Here is a 15930-nt window from a genome sequence, read left to right as displayed (position 1 = left end):
CAGAAGAACGGATAAGTGAGATGGAAGATAAAATAGTGGAAATAACTAATGCAGAGCAAAATAAAGAAAAAAGAATGAAAAGAATTGAGGACAGTCTCAGAGACCTCTGGGACAACATTAAACGCACCAACATTCGAATCATAGGGGTTCCAGAAGAAGAAGAGAAAAAGAAAGGGACTGAGAAAATATTTGAAGAGATTATAGTTGAAAACTTCCCTAATATGGGAAAGGAAATAGTTAAGCAAGTCCAGGAGGCACAGAGAGTCCCATACAGAATAAATCCAAGGAGAAATACGCCAAGACACATATTAATCAAACTGTCAAAAATTAAACACAAAGAAATCATATTAAAAGCAGCAAGGCAAAAACAACAAATAACACACAAGGGAATCCCCATCAGGATAACAGCTGATCTCTCAGCAGAAACTCTACAAGCCAGAAGGGAGTGGCAGGACATAATTAAAGTGATGAAGGAGAAAAACCTGCAACCAAGATTACTCTACCCAGCAAGGATCTCATTCAGATTTGATGGAGAAATTAAAACGTTTACAGGCAAGCAAAAGCTGAAAGAGTTCAGCACCACCAAACCAGCTTTACAACAAATGCTAAAGGAACTTTTCTAGGCAAGAAACACAACAGAAGGAAAAGACCTACAATAACGAACCCAAAACAATTAAGAAAATGGGAATAGGAACATACATATCGATAATTACCTTAAATGTAAATGGACTAAATGCTCCCACCAAAAGACACAGATTGGCTGAATGGATACAAAAACAAGACCCATATATATGCTGTCTACAAGAGACCCACTTCAGACCTAGAGACACATACAGACTGAAAGTAAGGGGATGGAAAAAGATATTCCATGCAAATGGAAACCAAAAGAAAGCTGGAGTAGCAATTCTCATATCAGACAAAATAGACTTTAAAATAAAGACTACTAGAAGAGACAAAGAAGGACACTACATAATGATCAAGGGGTCGATCCAAGAAGAAGATATAACAATTGTAAATATTTATGCACCAAACGTAGGAGCACCTCAATACATAAGGCAAATACTAACAGCCATAAAAGGAGAAATCGACAGTAACACAATCATAGTAGGGGACTTTAACACCCCACTTTCACCAATGGACAGATCATCCAAAATGAAAATAAATAAGGAAACACAAGCTTTAAATGATACATTAAACAAGATGGACTTAGTTGATATTTGTAGGACATTCCATCCAAAAACAACAGAATACACATTTTTCTCAAGTGCTCATGGAACATTCTCCAGGATAGATCATATCTTGGGTCACAAATCAAGCCTTGGTAAATTTAAGAAAATTGAAATTGTATCAAGTATCTTTTCTGACCACAATGCTATGAGACTAGATATCAATTACAGGAAAAGAGCTGTAAAAAATACAAACACATGGAGGCTAAACAATACACTACTTAATAACGAAGGGATCCCTGAAGAAATCAAAGAGGAAATTAAAAAATACCTAGAAACAAATGACAATGGAGACACGACGACCCAAAACCTATGGGATGCAGCAAAAGCAGTTCTAAGAGGGAAGTTTATAGCAATACAATCCCACCTTAAGAAACAGGAAACATCTCGAATAAACAACCTAACCTTGCACCTAAAGCAATTAGAGAAAGAAGAACAAAAACATCCCAAAGTTAGCAGAAGGAAAGAAATCATAAAAATCAGATCAGAAATAAATGAAAAAGAAATGAAGGAAACGATAGCAAAGATCAATAAAACTAAAAGCTGGTTCTTTGAGAAGATAAACAAAATTGATAAACCATTAGCCAGACTCATCAAGAAAAAAAGGGAGAAGACTCAAATCAATAGAATTAGAAATGAAAAAGGAGGAGTAACAACTGACACTGCAGAAATACAAAAGATCATGACAGATTACTACAAGCAACTCTATGCCAATAAAATGGACAACCTGGAAGAAATGGACAAATTCTTAGAAATGCACAACCTGCCAAGACTGAATCAGGAAGAAATAGAAAATATGAACAGACCAATCACAAGCACTGAAATTGAAACTGTGATAAAAAATCTTCCAACAAACAAAAGCCCAGGACCAGATGGCTTCACAGGCGAATTCTATCAAGCATTTAGAGAAGAGCTAACACCTATCCTTCTCAAACTCTTCCAAAATATAGCAGAGGGAGGAACACTCCCAAACTCATTCTACGAGGCCACCATCACCCTGATACCAAAACCAGACAAGGATGTCACAAAGAAAGAAAACTACAGGCCAATATCACTGATGAACATAGATGCAAAAATCCTCAACAAAATACTAGCAAACAGAATCCAACAGCACATTAAAAGGATCATACACCATGATCAAGTGGGGTTTATTCCAGGAATGCAGGGATTCTTCAATATACGCAAATCAATCAACGTGATACACCATATTAACAAATTGAAGGAGAAAAACCATATGATCATCTCAATAGATGCAGAGAAAGCTTTCGACAAAATTCAACACCCATTTATGATAAAAACCCTGCAGAAAGTAGGCATAGAGGGAACTTTCCTCAACATAATAAAGGCCATATATGACAAACCCACAGCCAGCATCGTGCTCAATGGTGAAAAACTGAAACCATTTCCACTGAAATCAGGAACAAGACAAGGTTGCCCACTCTCACCACTCTTATTCAACATAGTTTTGGAAGTTTTAGCCACAGCAATCAGAGAAGAAAAGGAAATAAAAGGAATCCAAATCGGAAAAGAAGAAGTAAAGCTGTCACTGTTTGCAGATGACATGATACTATACATAGAGAATCCTAAAGATGCTACCAGAAAACTACTAGAGCTAATCAATGAATTTGGTATAGTGGCAGGATACAAAATTAATGCACAGAAATCTGTGGCATTCCTATATACTAATGATGAAAAATCTGAAAGTGAAATCAAGGAAACACTCCCATTTACCATTGCAACAAAAAGAATAAAATATCTAGGAATAAACCTACCTAAGGAGACAAAAGACCTGTATGCAGAAAATTATAAGACACTGATGAAAGAAATTAAAGATGATACAAATAGATGGAGAGATGTACCATGTTCTTGGATTGGAAGAATCAACATTGTGAAAATGACTCTACTACCCAAAGCAATCTACAGATTCAATGCAATCCCTATCAAACTACCACTGGCATTTTTCACAGAACTAGAACAAAAAATTTCACAATTTGTATGGAAACACAAAAGACCCCGAATAGCCAAAGCAATCTTGAGAACGAAAAATGGAGCTGGAGGAATCAGGCTCCCTGACTTCAGACTATACTACAAAGCTACAGTAATCAAGACAGTATGGTACTGGCACAAAAACAGAAAGATAGATCAATGGAACAGGATAGAAAGCCCAGAGATAAACCCACGGACATATGGTCACCTTATCTTTGATAAAGGAGGCAGGAATGTACAGTGGAGAAAGGACAGTCTCTTCAATAAGTGGTGCTGGGAAAACTGGACAGGGACATGTAAAAGTATGAGATTAGATCACTCCCTAACACCATACACAAAAATAAGCTCAAAATGGATTAAAGACCTAAATGTAAGGCCAGAAACTATCAAACTCTTAGAGGAAAACATAGGCATAACACTCTATGACATAAATCACAGCAAGATCCTTTCTGACCCACCTCCTAGAGAAATGGAAATAAAGACAAAAATAAACACATGGGACCTAATGAAACTTCAAAGCTTTTGCACAGCAAAGGAAACCATAAACAAGACCAAAAGACAACCCTCAGAATGGGAGAAAATATTTGCAAATGGAGCAACTGACAAAGGATTAATCTCCAAAATTTATAAGCTGCTCATGCAGCTCAATAACAAAAAAACAAACAACCCAATCCAAAAATGGGCAGAAGACCTAAATAGACATTTCTCCACAGAAGATATACAGACTGCCAACAAACACATGAAAGGATGCTCAACATCTTTACTCATTAGAGAAATGCAAATCAAAACTACAATGAGATATCATCTTACACCAGTCAGAATGGCCATCATCAAAAAATCTAGAAACAATAAATGCTGGAGAGGGTGTGGAAAAAAGGGAACCCTCTTGCACTGCTGGTGGGAATGTGAACTGGTACAGCCACTATGGAGAACGGTATGGAGGTTCCTTAAAAAACTACAAATAGAACTACCATATGACCCAGCAATCCCACTACTGGGCATATACCCTGAGAAAACCATAATTCAAAAAGAGACATGTACCAAAATGTTCATAGCAGCCCTATTTACAATAGCCCGGAGATGGAAACAACCTAAGTGTCCATCATCAGATGAATGGGTAAAGAAGATGTGGCACATATATACAATGGAATATTACTCAGCCATAAAAAGAAATGAAATTGAGCTATTTGTAATGAGGTGGATGGACCTAGAGTCTGTCATACAGAGTGAAGTAAGTCAGAAAGAGAAAGGCAAATACTGTATGCTGACACATATATATGGAATTTAAGAAAAAAAATGTCATGAAGAACATAGGGGTAAGACAGAAATAAAGACACAGACCTACTTGAGAATGGACTTGAGGATATGGGGAGGGGGAAGGGTAAGCTGTGACAAAGCGAAAGAGAGGCATGGATATATATACACTACCAAACGTAAGGTAGATAGATAGTGGGAAGCAGCCACAGAGCACAGGGAGATCAGCTGGGTGCTTTGTGGCTGCCTGGAGGGGTGGGATGGGGAGGGCGGGAGGGAGGGAGATGCATGAGGGAAGGGATGTGTGAACAGATGTATATGTATGACTGATTCACTTTGTTATAAAGCAGAAACTAATTTTAAAAAATAAATTAAAAAAAAAAAGTAAAACAAAAAAACAGATGTATATGTATGACTGATTCACTTTGTTATAAAGCAGAAACTAATTTAAAAAAATAAAATAAAATAAAATAAATAAATAAAAAATAAAAAAAAAAAAAGAATGACACAGCCATTGAGGATATGTCATAAGCTAGTTAGAACCAAATAGGCCCAAGATGGCAGAAGATTCGACTTCCTGTGGACCTTGAGCTTCATTATATGCTCATTGTGATACATTAGCTAAATGATACACCCAAAGGCGCCATGACAGTTCAGAGACTGATCATAAATGGCCAAAAAGTGGGTGATGATCTAATTCCTGAAAATCCCCACCCCTTCCCCGAAATGATTGGAATAATCCTCCCACTTATTGGCCTATGAAATTGCTCAGCCCATAAAAACTAACCACCCCATATTTCAGGGTCTCTCGCCTTCTGAGACAGCCCACAATCTGTCTATGGAGTGTGTATCTCACTAAATAAACCTGCTTTCCCACTTAGTTCTCAGGGCAGAGCCCCCTTGCCTGCCTGCTTATATTCCTCACAAGTGTCCTATATTAATGAATGTACTTCTTGCCTATCACTTTGCCTCTCACTGAATTCCTTCTGTGCTGAGACATAAAGAACCTGAGCTTCAGTAAGTCCTGACACCAGGTGAGTGATTTTAATTAAAAGACAGTGGGTTCGGGCTTCCCTGTTGGCGCAGTGGTTGAGAGTCCGCCTGCCAATGCTGGGGACACGGGTTCGTGCCCCGGTCCGGGAGGATCCCACATGCCGCGGATCGGCTGGGCCCGTGAGCCATGGCCGCTGAGCCTGCACGTCCGGAGCCTGTGCTCCGCAATGGGAGAGGCCACAATAGTGAGAGGCCCGCGTACTGCAAAAAAAAAAACAAACAAACAAACAGTGGGTTCGAGTCCCAGTAGGAGTTTTGGCTGGATTCAGATCCCATCTGAGGTGCAATTGGGTTCGAGCCCCAATCTGAGGTATGTGGTTTCAAAAGAGCCAAGGCCTTGGCATGACCTGCGAGGCCCTTCATGATCTGACTCCCCAGTCCCCTCCAGGGTCTCAGGCCATTCCACTGTCCCCCCTTGCTCACTTCACCCCAAAGGCACCAGCCTCCTTGCTATTCCTCAAACACGCCAGGCACATTCCAGCCTCAGTGCTTTTGCACTTGCTATTCTCTCTGCCTAAAATAGGGGTCAGCAAACTTTTTCTGTAAAGGACCATATAGAAATATTTTTGGCTTTGCAGGCTATAACATCTCTGTTATAACTACTCATCTCTGGCATTGTAGTGCAAAGCAAAAGACAGCCATAGACAGTATGTAAAGTAATGGGTGTGGTCAGATTTGGCTTGCAGGCTATAGTTGGCCATAACCTTGCTTAGCACATGGAATAGGTGCTCCAAAAGTATTTACTGAATGAATGAATTAATGAATGGGTAAACTATACCCTATGAGACCTGTACAGAGTCAGTAACAACACAGGTTCCCAGGTGAGAATCACAAACTTGGGCTGACAATTCGACAGCCATCCTCCTTCAGTCACCCCCAACATCCCTCCCAGACTTCCCTCCCCAAACCCCATCCTCCTCAGGTTGCACCATCCTCCAGGCCTGTCCCTCTAGGCAATAAGGCCACCCCAGCCTTAAGCCCACCTCTGAGTGGGGAAGCAGCAGCAAAGCAGACACAATTCCCAAGACCCAGTTTTCATGCAAATGTCCTCAGTAATAAAAGAGGTGGAAATTGAAAAACATAAAATAGATGATATAGGAGTCAAACTGTGTCTAAATAGACTGGAGCTGGAGTTTTCCATAAGGTGCCAGTGAGTCTTTAACATGTAAATGAGTTGCTTCCCTGGAGTAGCAATTTTAAAAGACCCTGTCAGCCGTGAAATATGTCTGTCGATGAAAAACACCTTTCATTATTAAATCTTTTGCTAATGAATCACCTGCCCTGTTTTGTTTACCTGCCTTTTTTGACTTTCACCTGAGTTGTTTCTCATAACAGCATATCCTTTTTTTTTGGTTGGGGGTGGGAGGGGGAGGTGCCTGGGGCCACTGGACCCTAAAACCTAACCAGTAGATAATAATATTAGCAATAACTTACCTTTACACAGCCCTTTGCACTCATTATCTCATTAGTTATTCCACACAACTCAGTGAGGTGAGACAGATATTACTACCATCCCCAGGTATAAATGAGGAAACCAAGGTGCAGAGAAGGTGAGTGATTTGCCCCAGGTGGCTCAGCTGGTAAATGGCAGAGTAGACCTTCAGCCCTTTCTCTTTATGGCACATGACCTTCCTGACAGGGACTCGCAGACCTCCAATCCCCAACATTCTTAACCCCATTCTCAAGTAACTGCATCAGTCACTATGATTTCTGACCCTCTACCACCCCCAAACAGTGCCAGGCACGGGGAAGACACTGCTTGGCACCCTGGAAATCAATAGCATGTCACAGATCAACCAAAGCACCTCAATGGAAACCACCAATTCCAGGCTATGAAACATTTAGGAGAGCTGTGTTATTGTCAAATCAAGGATGAGCATGGAATCCATCTCGCTGGACCACAGGAAACATACTAGCAAGCATTGATACAAGGCAAGAGGAGAGTCTGGGAAGTTCTACAAATTAAAAGTTGATGGTCAAATGAAATTCCACCCTCTGTGCAGAACTAAATAGGGAAGCAAGCACTTACTGTTCACAGGGCTAGGCCTTTTCAGCTACCATCCGTCTGCTACCTTCCCCCCATGCCACATTACAGGACAGTAAGCCTAGAATCACCACTCCCTGTTTGTTGCACAGGTGAGAATGGCCACAGAGGAAAGAATTTAGGGCGCCAATCCCATTAATCCCATAAAGTGACCGCAGCTCCTCCTCCCATTTCCTAGAGAGACCGTTAGACAAATGAGCAGTATTTCTTTTGGTCTGCTCCCAAGACTGGAAAAGACCCAATAATACATTTGGAGAGAGTGATCCGGTTTTCAGGGAAAACTGGTTATTGATGTAGATAAAAAGCAACCAAGGTGGATGATACCACCATGTCTCATATCAATGCTGAGGGACCATCTAGTTGACCTGAGCAGGTTTATAGCCTGCCCTGCCCTGCCCTGTAGATAGGAATGTAATCCAAATGTAATCACTCTCTTTCCTAGTGTTTGATGCCCAGAAGGTGATTCAATCAATATTGATTAAAGGAATCCCCAACTGATGTCGAAGTCCCAGAGTAGACAGAAAAAATAAATCTCATCCAGGCAAGGAATAGAATTCTCCACTTACTTCATCCAGAGATAGGGGGACTCAGGGTGAACAGTGGAAAACCAAGCACAAAGAGTGAGTAGCAAGTAAGAGGAGAAGAGTGAGTGAGATCATAACCGGAAATGTACAGTGCCAAGTGCTTAAACATCTCATGTAACTCTCACAACTACATCCTGGGGTGCATCCTATTAGAGCCTCATTCTACAGATCAGGAAGCTGAGTTTTAGAAAAGGTAAGAAACTTGGCTGGGAAGCTACTAAGTGATGCAGCCAGAACTTGAATACAGGTGTATCTGCTCCAGCCAAGAGAGCACAAGGTGGACGAGAACAGGGCTTGCTGGGCCCTGAGGTGGGTCCCTGAAGTGCCTCTTATGTAGACAGCTAAACTGAGATGGTTTATTCAGTGAGTTGGGTGGGGGGTGGGGGGAAATGCGTGAACCAAGCACTATTCTTGTCTTATAGGTCCCTTGTGTGACAAGAAAATAAGTGTATATCAGAAAGGGAAAAAATGTAAACTCTCCCAGCAGAGGTCAAAGTTTACATTCTGAAGGCTGCTGAGAAATGGGCAAAGATACAATATGATGCAACCCAGAAAAATTGACACAAGTGTAGACTACATGAAAATCTGTATATAATGTGGGGGAAGAAACAGTGAACAAAGTAATACGTACATGCTTACACTATCGCTACCGAAGTTAAACTGGCAAGCCAGAACAGAAAGGCCCAGGACCAGGAGTGACGAGTTGGTGCTTTAAGTTCACAGGAATTTTTCCTACAAAACAGTGACACTCCAAAGTATGTTCCCAGACCAGCAGCATCCGTATATCCTAGGAGCATGTTAGAAATGCAAATGCTCGCTCCCCACCCCAGACCTACTGAATCAGAAACTTGGGGGATAGGGTCCAGGTTTCTGTGTTGTAACAAGCCCTCCAGGTGATTCTGATGCACGCTAAAGTTTGAGAACTACTGCTTAAAGAAAACGTGTGAAGGCACAGATAAAGTCTAATTCACTTTCAACTCCGCAAATATTTCCTGAGCAGCCACTAAGTGCCAAGAATCATGGAGGTGATCAATAAGTACTTGTTGAATCGAATGACTTCATAGTTAGTAGAAAGGAAATGCCACTTAACCTGGGGAGAGAGCTGTGCTAGGCGTCTTCTAAAGGCTGCTCTCCATACAGCGCTGTCATCAGCACACGTTTACTGTGCGATCCGGAAGCTCAGGGCCCCACCAAGTGCTACAGATACGACGCGCTCCGGGGTCGTGCAAGCCCTGCGGAGGGCAAAGGATATCTGCGCGCCCCTGCTCTGATCCAGCCTGCGCTCCAGCCCCGGACGCCTGCGCCTCGGAGCCCACAGACCACCTAGGCTGAGGAGGTCTGGGTGAGCCACCTGCTGCCTCCCTCCAGCTCCAGCTCTACCTACACGCAGGACTGCGCCACGCTTCCACCCACTGGTGAGCCAGGCTGCAGAGTCGCCGCAGAGGTGATGGGGCACTGCCAGTCACCCGAGTCACGTGGCCGCGCGCCGGGCCCCGGATGATAAGGTCACCGGCCCAGGGTTTCCCCCCGGCTGGAGGCCCCAGCAGAGGCGGGCGCCGGGCGCGTCCATACTGGCTTACCCGCGCCCCGCGGCCCTGGCAGCCCGGGCTTTGCGCGGGCCTCCGAGGAGCTGCCCCTACTCACCCCGTGGGAAACAGAGACGCGGCGCCCGGCTTCCAGCAGCAGCCTGGTGGCGGGAGTTTGCGGGGAACTTTGCTTGCCGCCACCTCCGCATTGCACTTAGTGAAGCCGGGGCGCCGCGCGGCCTGCCGGGAGTTGTAGTTCTTCTTGGTTCCCTAAGCCGCGGGGACAAGGGCCAAAGAACAACCGCGGTCGCCCTGGACCGTTCCACCTAGGGAGGCAGAGGGGTCACAGACACTTGACCTGTCAGATAGCCTGTTTCTTTGCCTGCGCTGCGGCCAGGAGGCTTCCTGAAAGCTTATTTTCAAGAAGCTATCCAAATTGGTCATAGATTTATGTTCAGTAGGAGGATGGAGTCGTGGGTTTGTGTATTACAACAGGCAAAGTAGAATTTTACTGACAGTTGCTGAATAGTAAGAAAGTGCTGATCGATCTTAGTCATTTTGTCCCCCATTCATTCATTGACCTCTATTTACTGAATGTTTGTTTATAAGATGTACTTTGGAGACAATCATCAGACCTTCATTCCTTCTACAAACATCTCTTGAGCTACTTCGTGGGGGAACAGAGATGGGGTGGAAAATTCATCTATCAATTCAATGCAATTCTAATAAATTTTCCAACAGGATTTTCTCTGGACGTTTACAAGCTAAGCTAAAATTTATATGGAAAAACAAAGAACAAAGCATAGCCTAAACACTCTTGAAGAAGAGTAACATGTTTCAAGGACTTATCCTTACATATATCAACATTTATTATGAAGCTATAAAAATTAAGACTATGGGATATTAGTATAGGGATAGGCAGAGAGGGAAAATGAAACAGCCTAGAGAGCCCAAAAACAATCCAGGCACATGTGGAATCTTTTTTTTTTTTTTTTTTTTTTTTTATTTTGCTTTATAACAAATTTAATCAGTTATACATATACATATGTTCCCATATCCCCTCCCTTTTGCGTCTCCCTCCCACCCTCCCTATCCCACCCCTCCAGGCGGTCACAAAGCACCGAGCTGATCTCCCTGTGCTATGCGGCTGCTTCCCACTAGCTATCTACCTTACGTTTGGTAGTGTATATATGTCCATGCCGCTCTTTCACTTTGTCAGAGCTTACCCTTCCCCCTCCCCATATCCTCAAGTCCATTCTCTAGTAGGTCTGTGTCTTTATTCCTGTCTTACCCCTATGTTCTTCATGACATTTTTTTTTCTTAAATTCCATATATATGTGTCAGCATACAGTATTTGTCTTTCTCTTTCTGACTTACTTCACTCTGTATGACAGACTCTAGGTCCATCCACCTCATTACAAATAGCTCAATTTCATTTCTTTTTATGGCTGAGTAATATTCCATTGTATATATGTGCCACATCTTCTTTACCCATTCATCCGATGATGGACACTTAGGTTGTTTCCATCTCTGGGCTATTGTAAATAGGGCTGCTATGAACATTTTGGTACATGTCTCTTTTTGAATTATGGTTTTCTCAGGGTATATGCCCAGTAGTGGGATTGCTGGGTCATATGGTAGTTCTATTTGTAGTTTTTTAAGGAACCTCCATACCGTTCTCCATAGTGGCTGTACCAATTCACATTGCCACCAGCAGTGCAAGAGTGTTCCCTTTTTTCCACACCCTCTCCAGCATTTATTGTTTCTAGATTTTTTGATGATGGCCATTCTGACTGGTGTGAGATGATATCTCATTGTAGTTTTGATTTGCATTTCTCTAATGAGTAAAGATGTTGAGCATCCTTTCATGTGTTTGTTGGCAGTCTGTATATCTTCTGTGGAGAAATGTCTATTTAGGTCTTCTGCCCATTTTTGGATTGGGCTGTTTGTTTTTTTGTTATTGAGCTGCATGAGCTGCTTATAAATTTTGGAGATTAATCCTTTGTCAGTTGCTTCATTGGCAAATATTTTCTCCCATTCTGAGGGTTGTCTTTTGGTCTTGTTTATGGTTTCCTTTGCTGTGCAAAAGCTTTTAAGTTTCATTAGGTCCCATGTGTTTATTTTTGTCTTTATTTCCATTTCTCTAGGAGGTGGGTCCAAAAGGATCTTGCTGTGATTTATGTCATAGAGTGTTCTGCCTATGTTTTCCTCTAAGAGTTTGATAGTGTCTGGCCTTACATTTAGGTCTTTAATCCATTTTGAGCTTATTTTTGTGTATGGTGTTAGGGAGTGATCTAATCTCATACTTTTACATGTCCCTGTCCAGGTTTCCCAGCACCACTTATTGAAGAGACTGTCCTTTCTCCACTGTACATTCCTGCCTCCTTTATCAAAGATAAGGTGACCATATGTCCGTGGGTTTATCTCTGGGCTTTCTATCCTGTTCCATTGATCTATCTTTCTGTTTTTGTGCCAGTACCATACTGTCTTGATTACTGTAGCTTTGTAGTATAGTCTGAAGTCAGGGAGCCTGATTCCTCCAGCTCCATTTTTCGTTCTCAAGATTGCTTTGGCTATTCGGGGTCTTTTGTGTTTCCATACAAATTGTGAAATTTTTTGCTCTAGTTCTGTGAAAAATGCCAGTGGTAGTTTGATAGGGATTGCATTGAATCTGTAGATTGCTTTGGGTAGTAGAGTCATTTTCACAATGTTGATTCTTCCAATCCAAGAACATGGTACATCTCTCCATCTATTTGTATCATCTTTAATTTCTTTCATCAGTGTCTTATAATTTTCTGCATACAGGTCTTTTGTCTCCTTAGGTAGGTTTATTCCTAGATACTCTATTCTTTTTGTTGCAATGGTAAATGGGAGTGTTTCCTTGATTTCACTTTCAGATTTTTCATCATTAGTATATAGGAATGCCACAGATTTCTGTGCATTAATTTTGTATCCTGCAACTTTACCAAATTCATTGATTAGCTCTAGTAGTTTTCTGGTAGCATCTTTAGGATTCTCTATGTATAGTATCATGTCATCTGCAAACAGTGACAGCTTTACTTCTTCTTTTCCGATTTGGATTCCTTTTATTTCCTTTTCTTCTCTGATTGCTGCGGCTAAAACTTCCAAAACTATGTTGAATAAGAGTGGTGAGAGTGGGCAACCTTGTCTTGTTCCTGATCTTAGTGGAAATGGTTTCAGTTTTTCACCGTTGAGGACGATGCTGGCCATGGGTTTGTCATATATGGCCTTTATTATGTTGAGGAAAGTTCCCTCTATGCCTACTTTCTGCAGGGTTTTTATCATAAATGGGTGTTGAATTTTGTCGAAAGCTTTCTCTGCATCTATTGAGATGATCATATGGTTTTTCTCCTTCAATTTGTTAATATGGTGTATCACGTTGATTGATTTGCGTATATTGAAGAATCCTTGCATTCCTGGAATAAACCCCACTTGATCATGGTGTATGATCCTTTTAATGTGCTGTTGGATTCTGTTTGCTAGTATTTTGTTGAGGATTTTTGCATCTATGTTCATCAGTGATATTGGCCTGTAGTTTTCTTTCTTTGTGACATCCTTGTCTGGTTTTGGTATCAAGGTGATGGTGGCCTCGTAGAATGAGTTTGGGAGTGTTCCTCCCTCTGCTATATTTTGGAAGAGTTTGAGAAGGATAGGTGTTAGCTCTTCTCTAAATGCTTGATAGAATTCGCCTGTGAAGCCATCTGGTCCTGGGCTTTTGTTTGTTGGAAGATTTTTTATCACAGTTTCAATTTCAGTGCTTGTGATTGGTCTGCTCATATTTTCTATTTCTTCCTGATTCAGTCTTGGCAGGTTGTGCATTTCTAAGAATTTGTCCATTTCTTCCAGGTTGTCCATTTTATTGGCATAGAGTTGCTTATAGTAATCTCTCATGATCTTTTGTATTTCTGCAGTGTCAGTTGTTACTTCTCCTTTTTCATTTCTAATTCTATTGATTTGAGTCTTCTCCCTTTTTTTCTTGATGAGTCTGGCTAATGGTTTATCAATTTTGTTTATCTTCTCAAAGAACCAGCTTTTAGTTTTATTGATCTTTGCTATCGTTTCCTTCATTTCTTTTTCATTTATTTCTGATCTGATTTTTATGATTTCTTTCCTTCTGCTAACTTTGGGATGTTTTTGTTCTTCTTTCTCTAATTGCTTTAGGTGCAAGGTTAGGTTGTTTATTCGAGATGTTTCCTGTTTCTTAAGGTGGGATTGTATTGCTATAAACTTCCCTCTTAGAACTGCTTTTGCTGCATCCCATAGGTTTTGGGTCGTCGTGTCTCCATTGTCATTTGTTTCTAGGTATTTTTTAATTTCCTCTTTGATTTCTTCAGTGATCACTGTGTTATTAAGTAGTGTATTGTTTAGCCTCCATGTGTTTGTATTTTTTACAGATCTTTTCCTGTAATTGATATCTAGTCTCATAGCATTGTGGTCGGAAAAGATACTTGATACAATTTCAATTTTCTTAAATTTACCAAGGCTTGATTTGTGACCTAAGATATGATCTATCCTGGAGAATGTTCCATGAGCACTTGAGAAAAATGTGTATTCTGTTGTTTTTGGATGGAATGTCCTATAAATATCAATTAAGTCCATCTTGTTTAATGTATCATTTAAAGCTTGTGTTTCCTTATTTATTTTCATTTTGGATGATCTGTCCATTGGTGAAAGTGGGGTGTTAAAGTCCCCTACTATGATTGTGTTACTGTCGATTTCTCCTTTTATGGCTGTTAGTATTTGCCTTATGTATTGAGGTGCTCCTATGTTTGGTGCATAAATATTTACAATTGTTATATCTTCTTCTTGGATCGACCCCTTGATCATTATGTAGTGTCCTTCTTTGTCTCTTCTAGTAGTCTTTATTTTAAAGTCTATTTTGTCTGATATGAGAATTGCTACTCCAGCTTTCTTTTGGTTTCCATTTGCATGGAATATCTTTTTCCATCCCCTTACTTTCAGTCTGTATGTGTCTCTAGGTCTGAAGTGGGTCTCTTGTAGACAGCATATATATGGGTCTTGTTTTTGTATCCATTCAGCCAATCTGTGTCTTTTGGTGGGAGCATTTAGTCCATTTACATTTAAGGTAATTATTGATATGTATGTTCCTATTCCCATTTTCTTAATTGTTTTGGGTTCGTTATTGTAGGTCTTTTCCTTCTGTTGTGTTTCTTGCCTAGAAAAGTTCCTTTAGCATTTGTTGTAAAGCTGGTTTGGTGGTGCTGAACTCTCTCAGCTTTTGCTTGCCTGTAAACGTTTTAATTTCTCCATCAAATCTGAATGAGATCCTTGCTGGGTAGAGTAATCTTGGTTGCAGGTTTTTCTCCTTCATCACTTTAATTATGTCCTGCCACTCCCTTCTGGCTTGTAGAGTTTCTGCTGAGAGATCAGCTGTTATCCTGATGGGGATTCCCTTGTGTGTTACTTGTTGTTTTTCCCTTGCTGCTTTTAATATGATTTCTTTGTGTTTAATTTTTGACAGTTTGATTAATATGTGTCTTGGTGTATTTCTCCTTGGATTTATTCTGTATGGGACTCTCTGTGCCTCCTGGACTTGATTAACTATTTCCTTTCCCATATTAGGGAAGTTTTCAACTATAATCTCTTCAAATATTTTCTCAGTCCCTTTCTTTTTCTCTTCTTCTTCTGGAACCCCTATAATTCGAATGTTGGTGCGTTTAATGTTGTCCCAGAGGTCTCTGAGACTGTCCTCTGTTCTTTTCATTCTTTTTTCTTTATTTTGCTCTGCACTAGTTATTGCCACTATTTTATCTTCCACCTCACTTATCCGTTCTTCTGCCTCAGTTATTCTGCTATTGATCCCGTCTACAGTATTTTTTATTTCATTTATTGTGTTTTTAATCAATGCTTGGTTCATCTTTAGTTCTTCTAGGTCCTTGTTAACTGTTTCTTGCATTTTGTCTATTCTATTTCCAAGATTTTGGATCTGGGAAATAGAATCTTGGATCATTTTTACCATCATTATTCTGAATTCTTTTTCAGGTAGACTGCCTAGTACCTCTTCATTTGTTAGGTCTGGTGGGTTTTTATCTTGCTCCTTCTCCTGCCGTGTGTTTTTCTGTCTTCTCATTTTGCTTATGTTACTGTGTTTGGGGTCTCCTTTTTGCAGGCTGCAGGTTCGTGGTTCCCGTTGTTTTTGGTGTCTGTCCCCAGTGGCTAAGGTTGGTTTAGTGGGTTGTGTAGGCTTCCTGGTGGAGGGTACTAGTGCCTGTGTT

Source organism: Hyperoodon ampullatus (genome assembly GCF_949752795.1).
Source record: "Hyperoodon ampullatus genome assembly, chromosome: 3".
NCBI classification, from domain to species: Eukaryota; Metazoa; Chordata; class Mammalia; order Artiodactyla; family Ziphiidae; genus Hyperoodon; species Hyperoodon ampullatus.
The sequence above is the reverse complement of the archived record's forward strand: the minus strand, read 5'-3'. Positions refer to the sequence as shown.